The sequence below is a fragment of the Bemisia tabaci genome, chromosome 1 (assembly GCF_918797505.1).
Source record: "Bemisia tabaci chromosome 1, PGI_BMITA_v3".
Taxonomy (NCBI): Eukaryota; Metazoa; Arthropoda; class Insecta; order Hemiptera; family Aleyrodidae; genus Bemisia; species Bemisia tabaci.
Genome location: NC_092793.1, coordinates 31,356,681 through 31,372,384, shown reverse-complemented (window position 1 = coordinate 31,372,384; position 15,704 = coordinate 31,356,681). Strand labels below are relative to the sequence as shown.

Here is a 15,704-nt window from a genome sequence, read left to right as displayed (position 1 = left end):
CATTTCAATGCTGAAAACGAACAGCATTTTTGAGACCTTTGACGTATACAATTCCATAGGAACTTCATTAAATTGAAAAAAAGGAATTATTTATTGATTAATAAATAAATAAATGCGTAATTAGGAGGACATTAAGTTTTTCAATGATTTTCAAGTTTTTCAATGATCTAACGTAGTGGGCCAATCACGGTGATGTGAGACGGCATAAGTTTTTTTTTCTTTCATTTTTTGACCCTTAAATTAAAGTTCAAACAGTATGGACTTCTCAGTTGTAAAATTATAATCAGGCCGGAATCACAAGTAAGTAGGAAAAAAGAAAAAATTACAGCGATGGTAATTTAAGAGGATGCTTTTGGTTCGTTTACTTTGAGTAAGTGGTGGGACAGCTTAAACTACCTACACAATAGGGTGGTAATAAGAAACGATTGACTTCATTCGAAACCTTTGCGTTGAAGAGGACTTAGCAACGACCGGAACTTGCGGGCAAAATCTTTAGTTCATAAAAGATATCAAGATGTTGGGCTGCGATACGATGATCAAGGCAGAAAGGAGGAAGAAATTGAGCTCTCATCAAGAGCGGATAAAGTTCTTCTTTTAATAAAATCACGCAATATAAAAGAATAATTCATCGGGAGGGAAATATGAAATATGCTTGATTTTTAAAAAATCACTTGAAAAATATTCGAAAGTTCGCCAAAACGGCGCACTAACCAGGGACTTTCATCGCAAGCAATTTCGGAAAATAAACTAAGTTACGGGATCGAATTATATTATCACAATGTATTAAAATTTTGAAAGACAGACACAGAGTATCACGTTATTTGATAAGACGGATGAAGACTGAGTCATGGCGTATTCGTGCGTATAAGAATTAGGTACGGGAGGCGGCGAGTTGGTTCTGGTTCGTAGAATTTTCGAATGTGATAAAAAAGAATACTTTTGAGTGTCGATTAATGGCTGACACGGCTATGAATCTGCCGCTGACTACATGTTTTTAAAATCATCAAGAATAGCCGGGAGCTTTTTAGGTTGTCAAAAAAAATTGACCTCTGAGAAACGTTTTTCATCGTAAAAAACACACAGGAACTAGTCAAGGGCCGATTTGATTTCGAAAGACTTTCATTATGGGGAAAAATTAGAAGTAGAACAATGTCCGATACGGTCACTGCTTTTAGAGTGGGGTTTTGACACGGTAAAAAGTATTGAGAGGGTTTAATTTCTCATCTTGCCCAACACTGCCTCTCTAAAGAATAACACCGTATGAGCCTTCGGGTGTCACTGATTTCCCCTGATGAAACGCAGATTTTTCGCAAAACTTGAGAATGTTTTTCTTCCGATTTTTCAGAAAATATTGTTCGCAATTTGACCTTAAAAATAGGAAATTTTCAAGACAAAATGCTCGTAACTTTTATGAAAAATACGTACTTCTTTGGGGGAAATTCGGCCTCTTTCGAAAGTTCATACGCGGCGTTTTTCTTTAGCACGGCAAAATATGTCATTGTGCGCCGCCTCCTCGTCCTTCTCTACGGAGTCGTGGAGATAGTAACAAGCGCGGAGAGCTTCACGAGGAATGCCCCCATGAGAGTATGAACACTAGATACCATGGAGACCCTTGGGAACCCAAAAAATGGCGGAGACTCGAGATGAAAGGATTGGCGACTTTTGATGAAAAAAATAACTTCGGTCAGGGCAGCAGTACCTACGGGCTTTATAAACATACCGTCCGCGTTCCGGCCTCAGAGGCCGAAAGTTCCGGGCGTGACACCGGCAGCAATCGAAGCTACGGCTCTAGCACCCGGAACTTTCGGCTTCAGAATCCGGAACTGATGGTATATCTATATAGCCCGTAACTTCCTTTTCTTTTTAGTGTAGAGTCGCTGAGCCAATCACACTGGAAAAAAAAAAAAAAAAAAAAAAAAAAAAAAAAAAACTCCAGCAGTGGAAGCCGTAACTACGGGCTACATGAACATACCGTCGGCGTTCCGGCCTAAGAGGTCGAAACTTCTGGGTGTGGTGTCCGGAGCAATCGAAGCTACGGCTCCAGCACCTGGAACATTCGGCCTCAGGACCCGGAACGGATGGTACGTCTATATAGGCCGTAACTTTTTTTTCAGCGCAGAAATGGATTTTCCAGTGTTCATATTCTCGCAATGAAGGTACTCGCGGTTTGGGTAGAACTAGAGTCCCTTCATACTGAGAGTCAAGACAATGCGAATCCATTTCTGATTGGTTAACCGGATTTTAGGCCTTCACAGTGTCACAAACGGGAATAAAGATTACATTTTCACCAATTGCAAAGATTATAATCTGGAATGGACCGAGGAATTTCGAGTTCGACAAGGAACAAACGGAATGAAAGAAGGAACGGAGAAAGGGATTTAAGAATGAGCCCATCAAAGATTACAAAAAACGTTCAATTTCTGTAATCTTTATTCCCGTTTGTGACTCCATGAGGGGTATTGTCTTGACTCTCAGTATAAAGGGACTCTAGGTAGAACAAGGAAAACGTTGACAACGACAATGAGGACGATGACGAAGGAGCATCAAATACTGCTGGTGAAAGAACTGGTGGCGACTGGGCCGCGCCTGATGATCTGCATGCCGCTGCCGGAGAGGGCCGACAGGGCCAGCCCGAGCCCGTTGTTCTGGACGAGGCCCGAATGGACGTTCCTGATGTGACTCTCGAGGTTGCCTCGCTGGTAGCACTTCTTCGGGCAGTGCGGACACTGGAAGCGCGGCTCCTTGCCGCAGTGCAGCCGCTTGTGGGTATTGAGCCCCTGCTTCCACTGGTAGGTCTTCCCGCAGGTGTTGCAGACGTACTGCGGCCGCTCGCCGACCAAGTCCCGCATGTACTCCACCTCCGGGTGGAACGCCCACGACTTGTAGCTCGACACCAACGACTCCAGGTCCGGCTTTGTCCGCGCCGTCTCCGCGCTGTCCGAGTCGTCGCCGCCGCCGCCGACGCCGGCCATCTCCAGGTGGTGCCGGAAGCTCAGGAAATCCAGGGCTAGCTTCTTCGATCTTTGCACTCGCTCCTTATCTGAAAATCCAATTTCCACATTAGTGAACGGATCCGCGTCGAGTGCAGTGGCGATGCGTGAATGGTCGAGTATCGATATTTCCCCATTTGAAGCTCTGGTAAAGAATCGATTGTTAAGGTGTTCATTGCGAACACCCTGTTTATCGATCCTTTTCCATAGGTTGAAATGGTAGATCAATCGATGTATCGCAAAGCACGGCACGCCACTGGTTGAGTGGGGACCGGCGGGCTGATTATTGAAATTAATAGACAGAGCGATAGGCAAAGAAGGTAAAGGGAGCATGGAGCAATGATATTGGTTGAAACTGGTACTTATCATAGACTAAATGGAGAAATGATGGACTGACTAAATGGTCTTTTGTCGGTTGTCGTTCGTTAGTCCATTATCTACCGCTTTTGTGGATTGCAATCACCCACTTCCATCTAAAGGATTCCTCCATATCCCTATTGTCTTATTTGTCCATCAATGTCAACAATCGGCCCGCTGCGGGTTCATTTTTGACATTGACAGAGAACGCGATCTAGACGAAGAGGACAAGGAGAAAGGTGGGCAAGGGTGGTTGCAATCGACAAAGAAAGAAAGTAATAGACTGACTAAAGACAACTTACGAGAGATCCTATAGTTAGTTCATAATTTTCCTCCTCAGTCTGTAACAACCACCCGTTTCAACCAATAGGATCGCTCCATTTTCTTTGTGTCTTTTACGGCTATACATTTCAATAAGCAGCCCAATGTCGCCAAGAGGCTATTGGAGGGTCTCTTCTTGTCTCTGCTCCTGATAAATGCTCAACACGTTCTTCAACATCCACCTAGTATGTAGGCATTGGCGGATCCAGCAATTTGGCAACACCGGATTTCCCCAAGTTAAACCTATGGAAATGTATCGATTCTTGAAGGGGCCAGTTGCTCCGACAAGAATCGATTATTTAGCATAGGTTTATATGGAGGAAATTCGGTGTTGCCAAATTTCTGGATTCGCCTCTGTACGTAGGTTGTAGTTGAATGACGGAGTCTCGAGAGTAAAAGCTTCCATCATTGCCAAAATACCAATGGAGGGTCTTTCCTCGTTTCCGGTGGAGACCGGTGGCGATTCTTCCGAGGTTGGTAACAATGTTTTTTCTCCGCACAAATGTATGAATAAAGAAAAAAAAATAAAAAAAAAAATCGATATTTGGACTGCAATTTGCAATAGGGAACCGCGATTTCTGGCTCTTTATAGAAACAGCAAATGTGCTGATAGTTTTCTAGTGCAGATAGGAGCTTTTGTGGATGAGCTTGAAATAGTGGTTCCTCGTTGTAGCATGTAGTCCTAGATCAAGTGGAGGGGAAACAGTGTTGCCAAATTGCAAGAATCGCCATGACTCCGCGGGGTAGTTCATGCAATACGTAACGCTTTAGGGCAAGGGGGTTCGAGAAGACCGTTACGCCATTTCGTTCTTATGTGTTAAAGAACAGAATACCTATGTCATAAAAGCGTTACAGGGGGGAAGGGAGGGTTGAAAATTCGAAATTTAACGTTACGTATTTCATGAACGGACTCCGAGATAGAACGAACTGTACTTTTTCCGAGCGTTCGTAGTGATGTGCTGCATTCAAATATTATATTCTAATTTATTTTACTTTAAGTTTAACTTCAGCATTTGAACGCATTCATCGCTCTTGGTATATTTTTCGGTCGATATTACTCAGACAAGGTATATGAGGTATTACCTGCTTTGTTGGAAAGAGAATATTGAATTCAAAACTTTTCGATAGTGTGCTTTTCATGCAAAATTGCCTTCACTGTTAAAAATAATAATACTTCAATTCATTGCATTTTAATTGTATCTTAAAGCCTCCAAAATGACTTTAATAAATAATCTCTTGATTAAGGTCTCATTTGACTCAATTTATTTTCAATGCAAGACGGGAATATTATTATTTTTGACAGTGTAACTGGTGAATATTTAAAATGCAAAAGTAAGGCGTGAAATATGTACAGCGCTGAGCCAGAAAGTATGCTCAAAAAATGAAAAATTGTCTGCCGTCATTTATGAACGACCCCCAGCGTTATATACTTATTCAATACTAAAATTATTGGCTTCAGAGATCAATATTCTCTGAAGAACCTCATAACTCCTAACGTCAGAAATACTCGTCATTTCAAGGGGGAAAATGCGTTTGAGTAATAGTTGGGGACATACTGAGCATAAAATCAGCATAAACTGAGGTAAAAATTGTTTCTAAAATTTTTCCACGGAAGTATACAGGGCGATCCAAAGGACCCGCACCACTCCTATAACCCCTAGGATTCTTCTCCCTTTTAGGGATGGCCCCTTAAAACTTTTGGGGGACGCATTTTTTGACTCGTCATGAAAATGGTCATACTTAGATTATTCCCTAAAGAAATATCTTCAAAGTAATTCATTTTTAATCTCTCCATGGGTTTTATACTTTGAAAAAATAATAAGCGAGAATTTGATAGTGGTTGGTACGAAATTTTTAAGAGTTAAAAAGGAATAATACAGTACGGTTATAAGACTAAACTTTTATTCAAAGGTTAACAAAAATATTTCTTGAATTTACTAGGTATCGTATAAATATAAATATATTATGAAAGTAGAAACAGAAAACATCAAACGTCGAGATTCTAATAATCAAAAACTTTCAAATATTTCAGACCTCGCAGATTAGTGCAATGATTCTGTTAAGTAGTGAGTTCGAAAGAAGCAAAGAGAACTGCAATGTACCTGGGATTTTACAAATGTTTAGGTATTTTCTGCTGATTAACTGAATGAACAGAAAAATTAAGTTTTGATTCAAGTTTCTATTGAAATAAGAATGTCCTCTTGTAAAAACAAAAATATTTACTAAGAAGTGGCTATTCAGCCTTGCGAATAAAGTTACACAATTTTAGGTTCACGTACTTTTTTAGTATCGACCAATAGACGGATGAAACTACAAAATTATAAATATGATCGTAAGACCTGAGTGCAAGTAATATATAAACGTAATGAAATTGCTGAATTCATGCTAAAACATGAATTACTTTAAATAATATTAAAATCAACACGAAAAATAATAAGGTTATGATGAAAATGCTGCTGTTGAGCGGAAACAAAAACAGGTAAAACTTAAAACGAAAGGCCTTGAACTATATCAAATTAAAAAATATCAAGGCAATGGTTAAGTTAAAAAATAATAGAAGCCTCTTTAAAAGATCAATAAGATTAAAACTCTGTCAAGCATGAAAATATTATTTTTATCATTAAAACATTCTTTCCTTTTTGCGAATATTACTTGAGTATTTGGATACGAAACAATTACACCAGTAAAAACCCTGTACAACTGAAGCTTACATCAAAATTTATGGGATAAACTATTGTCCATTAAATCGACCGATATCAGTCAAAAATATCTAAATGTGATGGGAAAAAGTAGCTGAAAATTACTGAGAAAAGTAATGATTAAAGTGTATACACTGTGCTACTTCACAGAGGTAATCTGTAAAAAGTATCCATCAAAAATTGTCTAACCCAGTATCCAATTAATTGCATCACAACGATGATTTATTTACTTACATTACATTTTCTCTCTCTCTTCGATTTCTATTCATTTTACTTACATTTACAGTTTTCAAAATTAAAAACAATTGAGAAACGTTGGAATAAAATTACTTCGCTTTTTATCATGATGACCTGATAAAGCCTGAACGAGAGCAAAAGATGAAAACTGACAGCTTATTTCGATTATAACGTTTAGAAATACACAAGACTGACAGTGGCGTGGCGTCCTTTGCGATATATCGATTGATCTGCCGTTTAAATCTATGGAAAAGTATCGATAAACGGGGCGTTCGCAACGAACACCTTAATAATCGATTCTTTACCACAGCTTCAAATGGGGAAACATCGAAAATCGATCATTCACACCTCGCCACTGATTGACACAACGATACGTCAGCAGTTGCCGAAAAGAATACTGAGGAGTAAATGCATATCTGCTGGTAGTGCAGGCTGTTGTTTGCAATCGTTCCTGAAACAGATGGAAACCTCGCGGCTTCCTCAAAAAACAGGAGCTATGAATTCGTTAAGGGAACCTGCGCTCAAAGGTTCCCTCAAAGATTGAAAAGAGTTGACATGGAAGGGTGATGAGAAGAAAACAAAACATAAGTAGGTATGCAAACATAATGTAATTATTTAAAGTAGCCCGAAATGATATAGCAGCACTAAAAACACAACGTGGGGGAACAAAGGCTAAAAATTGAAGAAATACCCGCGACGTTTCTCTCGAATTATCAGGCTTTTTCCATGGAAGAAAAAGGAAATGAGGGAAAACTTGTCATTATTTCAAAAAGGCTGTTTCCCTTTGTTTCCGAAAGGAAGTTTTCCTTTATTTCTTCTTTTTTTCGATTTAAAAAACCCAAGAATTCGGGAGAAACGTCCCGGATATTTCAGCTTTTTTTCACCATGTTGTGTTTTTAGTGTTACCTAAATAAATATATGTTCCAAACGTAGGAAGTTGATCATCCTAATTAGTCAATACATTTTCAACTTTCATTGACGGCTCTACAACGTAGAGCAATCAATTCAATTATCAGATTACATTTCTGAAAAAATGTTTGCTTTTGAAACGTGTAAGTATGCTAAGATGCGCATACTTTCTCGAATTAATGATTAGCATACGTACCTGGGTAATTCTGGAGAGACGACAGTAACGAAATGTTTTTTCAACGATTGTAACGAAAACACAAAAAAACCGGAATTCATTGTTTCAACACATCACTTGAAACCCAGAAAGAAATTTAAACACGCAAAAAAACTCCAGCACAATTTGTTGATAACGGCGCGTCATTGATTCACGTATCAAGTTGATCTGCTTGATTTTGCACAAATTAGGTATTCTTCTCGTACTTTTTTTCCTTGAAGTTATTTGAAACAGTGCGTACGATTGTATGATCACCAAAAGTACAGTTTATATTAAAAAGAATATTGACTATGTTTAATGAAATTCAATACTGAGCTACTGTCGATTCGTACATTTTTTATTATTGACATAAACATTACGCGTTAAATAAAAAAAAAAAAACCTATAAAAGTCACATTGCCTAATTTTCTAAACCGACTTTTTAATATTCGATTTTTTTTTGCGATGCTTTTTAATCGAAGTCACATAACATTGACAAAGTCACGAGAGAGAAATTCGGAGGTAAAAGTAAATCTATACATATTCACCTGAAAGTACTGACGATTAGATTCCTCATCCTCACGAATGAGTCCCAAAAAAGTTCTCTGATCTCCGTTAATAACGAAAGGATGCACTTTCGAGTAGGCACTCTAAAAATTAACGAGGATCACTTCACTAGAGTAGTACATCTTTAACACACAACAAATCACTTCACTGAAAATTGAATAATATTAACAAGTAAGTTGGTGGCGAAGAAATAACACGCGAATTTTCTGTTGTAAAACGTATGCAGAAACAATTTGACGATTTTCGGTATTGATATGAGAAAAACTGATGATACTCGTATCACGATATCGATATTGACAAAGCGACATAAAATTTACGATGGGGGGGGGGATACAAAAGGTACCTAGAAAAATTCGGAAATAACGCGTATAAAGTTACTTGAACGATCACTGTGTAAAGGTGAGACAATACTTTAAACACTTTAAACGTAGACATAAAAACATGTTACATTTCAGATGTGAGAGAATTGCATACAATACGATGAAAAGAGAGACTTATAAGTTCATGCGACTTACCAGTAAATCTAGAAAAAGTGTAAACATTAAAAACTAAAGACAATGAATTGATATCAGGAGTGGAGAAAAACCAGCCTAAAGTAACAAGAATAAAACGGACGGCAACGAAAAAATAAAGTCAAAATACAAAATGAATGCATAAAAATGTTAGTAGGCGCATAGTTTGTAAGAAAATAAATAAAAATATTAAAGGTTTTCATGCTACAATAAATCCGGTGGAATGCTCTATTAATTTTTTTCTGTTCGAAACAATGCAAGACATTGACAATCCTGAGAAATCCTTAGAGGAAAAACAAGAAGAAAAAATAGAAATTTGACAGATAATACTGAGAAAACAGTGTGAAACGCATTTTATTTCAGCTACTTTGGAAAATTTTGAGCTCAGAAAAACCAGCGGCGCTTTAATCTCGAGTTATTATTGAAAGGAGAAGGGGGTGGGGGAGGGGGCGGCGGTGGCGGCTAATTTGTACATTCAGGCAAAAAAGCGTCCTCTCCAAGTCTCCAATAAATGAAATGATGGATGATGGATGTGAGTGTTGTGAATTTCGTTAGGTGAGCGCTAGAACTTCACTCACAGTCACCGTCGAGATAATTTCAAGTTTAATCTTAGCTTTAGGTGTGGAATCATGGCAAATCCGGTCTTGCTCAAATTCATTTACGGAATAGAATTACGCTTTTTCAAAAAGCCCAAAGTAGACTGTGCTTAAATTGAGAGTGAAGACAATCGTTCGAATTTATCTCTGCATTGATTCTTAGAGTTAAATGAAACTTTGGACTTTTTTTCGCTCCTAATGTAACTTTATTCCTTCTTTCTGTTTAAGTAAGTCGGAGCATTTAGTGATCTGATCAGAGGAAAACGCGTTTAGATAAGAGCGGGGAAAGTGTTCCAGTAATGGAGATGTTGCATGTGTGAGGAATTTGCGATTTGACTAATGATTCTTATGTAAAAGTTCGCGAGAAACACGATGGTGCCACTGGTTTTCTCTGAAATCGTCTCCTAAGCTCAATAAAAGCTTTCAAAGTGAGGCCAAAATGGAGGGGATATCCCACCCTACCCTAAGAGTCCACCTCTACATCCAGACAAACTCTCCATGCAAAGATTGGGAGCAAATACATTAGCAGGGTTGCCGTGTTTTCAGTTTTGGAGTCCAAAAATGAAGTGGCAGCCCTGTCAATGTATTTGCTCCCTATCTTTGCATGGAGAGATTGTTTTAATGTAGAGGTGGACTCTCAGGGTAGCGAGGGATATCCCCTCCACTTTGGCCTCAACTTGAGAGCTTTTTTGGAGCTTGGGAGTTGATTTCAGAGAAAACCAGTGGCACCATCGTGTTTCTCGCGAACTTTTACATAAGAATCAACAGTCAAATCGCAAATCCCTCACACATGCATCATCTCCATTCTTTGAATATACGGTACAAGTGCCAGGATGCATATAACAAAATTATTCAGGGGGAAATTTGCACATACGTGGCTGTCCTTTACAAAATACCACTAGGACTGAAAAACTCAAAATTGATATCCTGACCTCGTTGACTGAAATGAATGTTTTTGAATCGTTAAAAGTTAGAAATTTGGCAGGAAACTTTCAAACACGACTCTCGTCGGAAAACTCTCTACAGCACTCCACTTTATGGTAAACTCTCTAATAACACTTCTCTCTAAAGATGTTTCTCTGTACGTAGCAGCCAACATCCTAAAAATTCTCTGTAACATGCCCTTTCTGTAAGATAGCCCCTAAAGCAGTCCACATTCTGGCAATAACTCTCTGTAAGTAGCACTTCTCTTCAGTAGATATTTTTCTGTGACAGCAACAGCTCACATCTTCGCAAACGAACGATTGAGAGGAGGGGGGGGGGGAGGCTTGGATTACAACCTGAATTCCCTGATTTCGCTCAAATTTTGCCAAGAATTTGATTGAGGATTTGGTTTCCTTTCTTAAATCGCGGAATTGTCCTGATCTTAAAAATCTTGCTCTCATGTCATCGGCAATATTCTCGACGGCTCCTGTCAAAAATTTAAGTTTTTTCGATAAAAGCGTCCGGCTCAAAATTAATCAGTTTCTCGAAGAATATTGCGAAAAATTTACATTTTATTGATTTAAACGTTTCCAACGAAAATAAAATATTCTGATACAACATGTTATTCTATTTAAAAATGAAATTATGCTGATTGTGAATGTCATTCCACCGACTTTACTGGATGGCGCATTCATGCAGTTAAAAAAGCAACCCAAACCAAGGAACCAGAAGACAATAAGGGTATCTGAAACGTATACACATATTACTCATGAGTCAGTATGAATATGATTCGATTTTTCTTTCGTTGAGTGCTGAAATGTTCCTCTACTTATATGCACGCTTGAGAGATGATGAAAACATCTCCTTGATATAAATTGAAAGATGCTAGAGATTTCCTCATCAGCTTGAGAACACAGTTTTGTAATCGGTGGTGTTGCCGATCATTAAAAAAAAGCCTCTTGTCTCCTGCGGGCTGATTATTGAAATTGATACACAAAGCTATAGACAAAAAGGGCATAGGGAGTATGGAGCGATCCTATTGATTGAAGTGTGTGGTTCTTATAGACTAAGGGAGAAAATGATAGACTAACAGTCGGGTTCTCGTGGGTTGCAGTTAGTTAGTCTATTACCTGCTGCCTTTGTCCATCGCAACCACCCGCTTCCACCAATAGGATTCCTCCATATCCCTTTTGTCTCTTTTGTCTATAGCTTTGTCTAGAGTCCCTTTATACTGAGAGTCAAGACAATGTGAATCCATTTCTGATTGGTTCCCGTATTTTAGGCCTTCACTGTGTCACAAACGGGAATAAAGATTACATTTTCACCGATTGCAAAGATTATAATCTGGAATGGACCAGGGAATTACGGGTTCGGCAAGGAAAAAACGAAATGAGAGAAGGAACGGAGAAAGGAATTTGAGAATGGGCCGATCAAGGATTACGTAAAACGTTCAATTTCTGTAATCTTTATTCCCGTTTGTGACTCCATGAGGGGTGTTGTCTTGACTCTTGGTATAAAGGGACTCTAAGTAGCTTTGTCCATCAATTTCAATAATCGACCCGCAGGTAAGGCAGCTGCAGCCTGCGGGCTGATTATTGAAATCGATCGACAGAGCAGAAGACAAAGAAGACATGGGGAGTATGGAGCGATCCTATTGGTTGAAGTGGGTGGTTTCTATAGACTAAGGGAGAAAATAATGGACTAACTGTGGGGTTTCTCGTGGGTTGCTATTACTTAGTCTGTTATCTACTTCATTTGTCCATTGCAAACACCCGCTTCCACCAATAGGATCCCTCCATACCCCTTTTTTCTACAGCTGTGTTTATCAATTAACATTCGAGAGTGGCCAAATTTCCTCCGATAGAATGTTTACTTTAAAGGGGGGGTTGTGAATATTTTTTTTGAAATTCTCAGATAACTTCCTGTTAGATCTTATCGCGAATATAATTTTCTGAAAAATTCGATGAAAAACCTTCTCCAATTTCCTTGAAAAATCATATTTTATCGAACGAAATTTGGCAATGTCTGCAAGTTAATAGGACCCCAGTAAAAACTGTCCCCCTCCTCAGTCTTGCCCTGTAACTTATCACCGTTCATCGTGACTCAATTTGAGGGGATTGGAGGAGACTAACAAGGCGTATTAGTACAGTCTCTGAAAACATTGAGATATTAATAACTTCAAGAAAAACTAGCCTTAATGCATATTCTATGAAAAATTCGCTCCCAAATTCGTATTTGTAAACATCAAAAAGTCAGTTTGAACTTTCTTTCCGCCGTAAGGATCCATGTGATTTCAAAACTTCTAACACGTATTTCTCGAAAAAGCAAAAACTGCACTTAAGTATGCGCCTTGTCCTCCAAGCCCCTCATTTCTAGTCCTGGATTTTTTCTGGCTTTACTTAATTTCCCCCAGCATAGTGGAGACCCGGCATTATTCTACCATCCTATCGTTTACCTACTTTTTTCTAGCCATAGGTATTTTGTAATTTTCCATTGATTGTTTCACGTACATATAAATGAGACCAAGTCAATGGAATGGTTGGGGGTTCTTTTTGACTTTGAGGGGTGGGCCAAAAGAGGACCCTTAATGACGCGAGAATGTCTCCTCTGCTCTGCCAAGCGAGCATTCAAATTATGCCACATTTCTCCCAATAAAATATTTAAGTACTTTCAAGAAAGTTATAAATTCTTTCTTTTAGAACTTTCAGAAACATTCAATTAAATAGCATCTGAATTCTCTAAAACTTTCAAAGAAAAATGTCATATTTTTAATACCTAAAATTTGTAATTTTTTTCTGAGGAAATTTTGCTAAATTTGCGATTGACAACACATGGACAAAAAAATAGGCCGACTTTCAATAAAATTTCATAAATGAATAAAACTGCCTGAGGACACTCAAAAAATGCTAAGACTTTTCACATAATTCCTTCTTTTCAAAGCAAGATCAGGTTCCAGATCTTACATGCTATCTTGACCTGAACGAAAAAAAGATGAAATTCCCCTGCTAATGTGTATAGGTACATTGGTAACAATGTAGAAAATTTAGATACCTTAAGACTGACAAGAGATAAATTTCAGAGCAAAGACTCACTAAATATGTTTAATTGATTTTAAATTGCTCTTTTTAAGGGATCTATGTCAAATAGGACATGGATTTTACAAGACCAACTCCATTAATGGGTAAATTTGGCCGACCTCTAAAGTCAGATACGGATTAGAGATACTGAAAGTTAAGAAATAAACTGCATGAGTTGACGTTATAGTTTTAAGCTTAACTGTCTGGAATTGCTGTGGGCCAGTTTCTGAAAAAACAAGGGAGATTTGATTTTTACTTATTCGAAAGTCGAAACGTTAGAGGAAGGTCCTCTTTAGAAATCATCTTGACATCAAATCTTCAAGCTTCAATGGTTTCAGAGATAAAAATGGGTTGACTAACTTTTGAAAACCTGCTGTACTGAACATTTAACAGTTTCTTTGGATGAATGCTTACTTACTTACTGAATGGACTGTTGGACAAGGTGCAAATTCAAGCATTATGATGTAAGTTTACTCATCACATTTTCAAGCAGCACACAATTTTTGCAAAGAGAATTGTTGAAAGTAACTGCGAACCACGATATTTACGTCTTTTTGTGCATAAATTCAAACATCCTGCTCATTAAAAATCATGTTACCATGACAGTCTTTGCAGGACTATATTAATGTCAGCACTTCAGCTCAGTAATTGTATGTTGTTTACAGTTTGAAAAACACAGAGCAGGAAAGGAACACTCCTTGGTGTTTACTGAGAAGCATGCTAAAATCGTTGAAATCTGCAATTTGATTCACGTAGACTGTGCTATTTCTTGTTGGAAGGAAATTCAAAACTTTTGTGACCAGTGCACAATATAAACATTAATATCTTGGTAAGGAGTTGATTCAGTAATTTTTGTTGCACAAATCGTCTTTGACAAGAAATTTTGAAGCATAAATATTTGTCAGAATGCTTGAATTTGTACCTTGTCTAATGGCACATCGCAATCAAGAGGGAGGAAAGAAGCACTTGTGGTTGGCTTCCTAGGTAAGTACCTATCTTGCAGGACTTGGGTGTGGCTTCCACCCCTTATTCATTTCTTATCGAGTAGGTGCAGCACATCCAAGGAGCATTAAAATCCAGAATCGCACGGAAGCTCTCTGTGACTACAAGCTAAACTTGCACAAGTTGCAAGAAAATTCCCCCAGCTCTCTGACAAATACTTTGAAAGCTGGCTATCAGCAGCCTGATTACTGGTGCTATGTCAGCACGACAAGACAAGACATAGACTATAGACCTACCTTAGTGGTCTTGCATTCCATCGCAATTGGATGTCCTACAGACTGATTTAGTGGCTATGTTATTCGGTGTAATATCGAACCCTTGATTCAAGTGTAAACACAGAACCTTGTTTCTGATTCGCGCCATTTTTGCCCTTTGGTACCATAGTGGTAAAATGCATTTAAGTGTTTCTTACGATCAAAAGTTCTTGTAATTAATGAGTCATTTAATTTATGACCAGTCAATGACTAAATTCTAATAAATCAACACAAGGTACTCATGAAGCATTAGCACATGAGGTTACATTAGTTTGTTTTGGTTTGAACCAAGAGTTCAATATTATATAGAATGACAAAGCCACTAAATCCTGTAGATTTTCAATAATTAGCCTGCAATCTCTGTTTTGAAAGACTTTAAAAAGTTGAAAGAAGTTTAAAAGGTAATAGATTTATCTCTTGCCAGTGTGTCTTCTGGTTCCAAAAATTTGTGCATCTTACCTTTACCGCAGCACGCAATCTGCAACAGAAAAGTAACATAAAATTATTCAATATGATGTAAATGGTCGATGGATTTGGTGGAAGAAAAATAGAGGATGCTTCCCTTGAATTTCTCCACAAGTTGGAAAGACATTACAAACAATAGGAGTTAGGGCTGGACACCAACTGAGTCAAGGAAACATCATTGTAATTAAAGGTAACTATACCAAAAAAGTTTCTCCACACAGGGACGTAGAAGCAGATATACTCCTTCTGCATACACCTGATTCCTTGACTTAGAGAGTAGCGATCAGGTTAGAGCATTCCTGTATGAGTAAAAAGATACATCTTCTACTATATTAGACAAATCAATAGAGATGGTTTCTTCTTGTAAAGGCATGTAACAGTGATGAAGCGTACCGAAATACCCTTCGGAAGAATCCATCAGTGGTGAAACCTAACCTTAAAATCAAAAATAATGACAACAAACGACACGACTGATTAGAGGCAACTGTGATCTGAAATGACAACCTGCGGAGTATTACCAGTGGATCTACCGATCACAAAAAGGAAACCTTTTTCAAGTCTTTGAATAAGATGATACTGGAAAGTGAGGTTAGGTAACGCT

At 38.2% G+C, this 15,704-nt stretch overlaps 1 protein-coding gene across 1 annotated transcript in view; it reads right to left on the bottom strand.

The window, feature by feature from the left end:
• LOC109041050 (uncharacterized) overlaps positions 1 to 15,704 on the bottom strand; it is a 146,427-nt gene that overhangs the window by 130,152 nt on the left and 571 nt on the right. Inside the window, exon 2 of the mRNA XM_072299783.1 lies at positions 15,098 to 15,116. The gene's annotated coding sequence lies outside the window, so the exon portion shown is untranslated. The remainder of the gene's footprint in view (positions 1 to 15,097; positions 15,117 to 15,704) is intronic.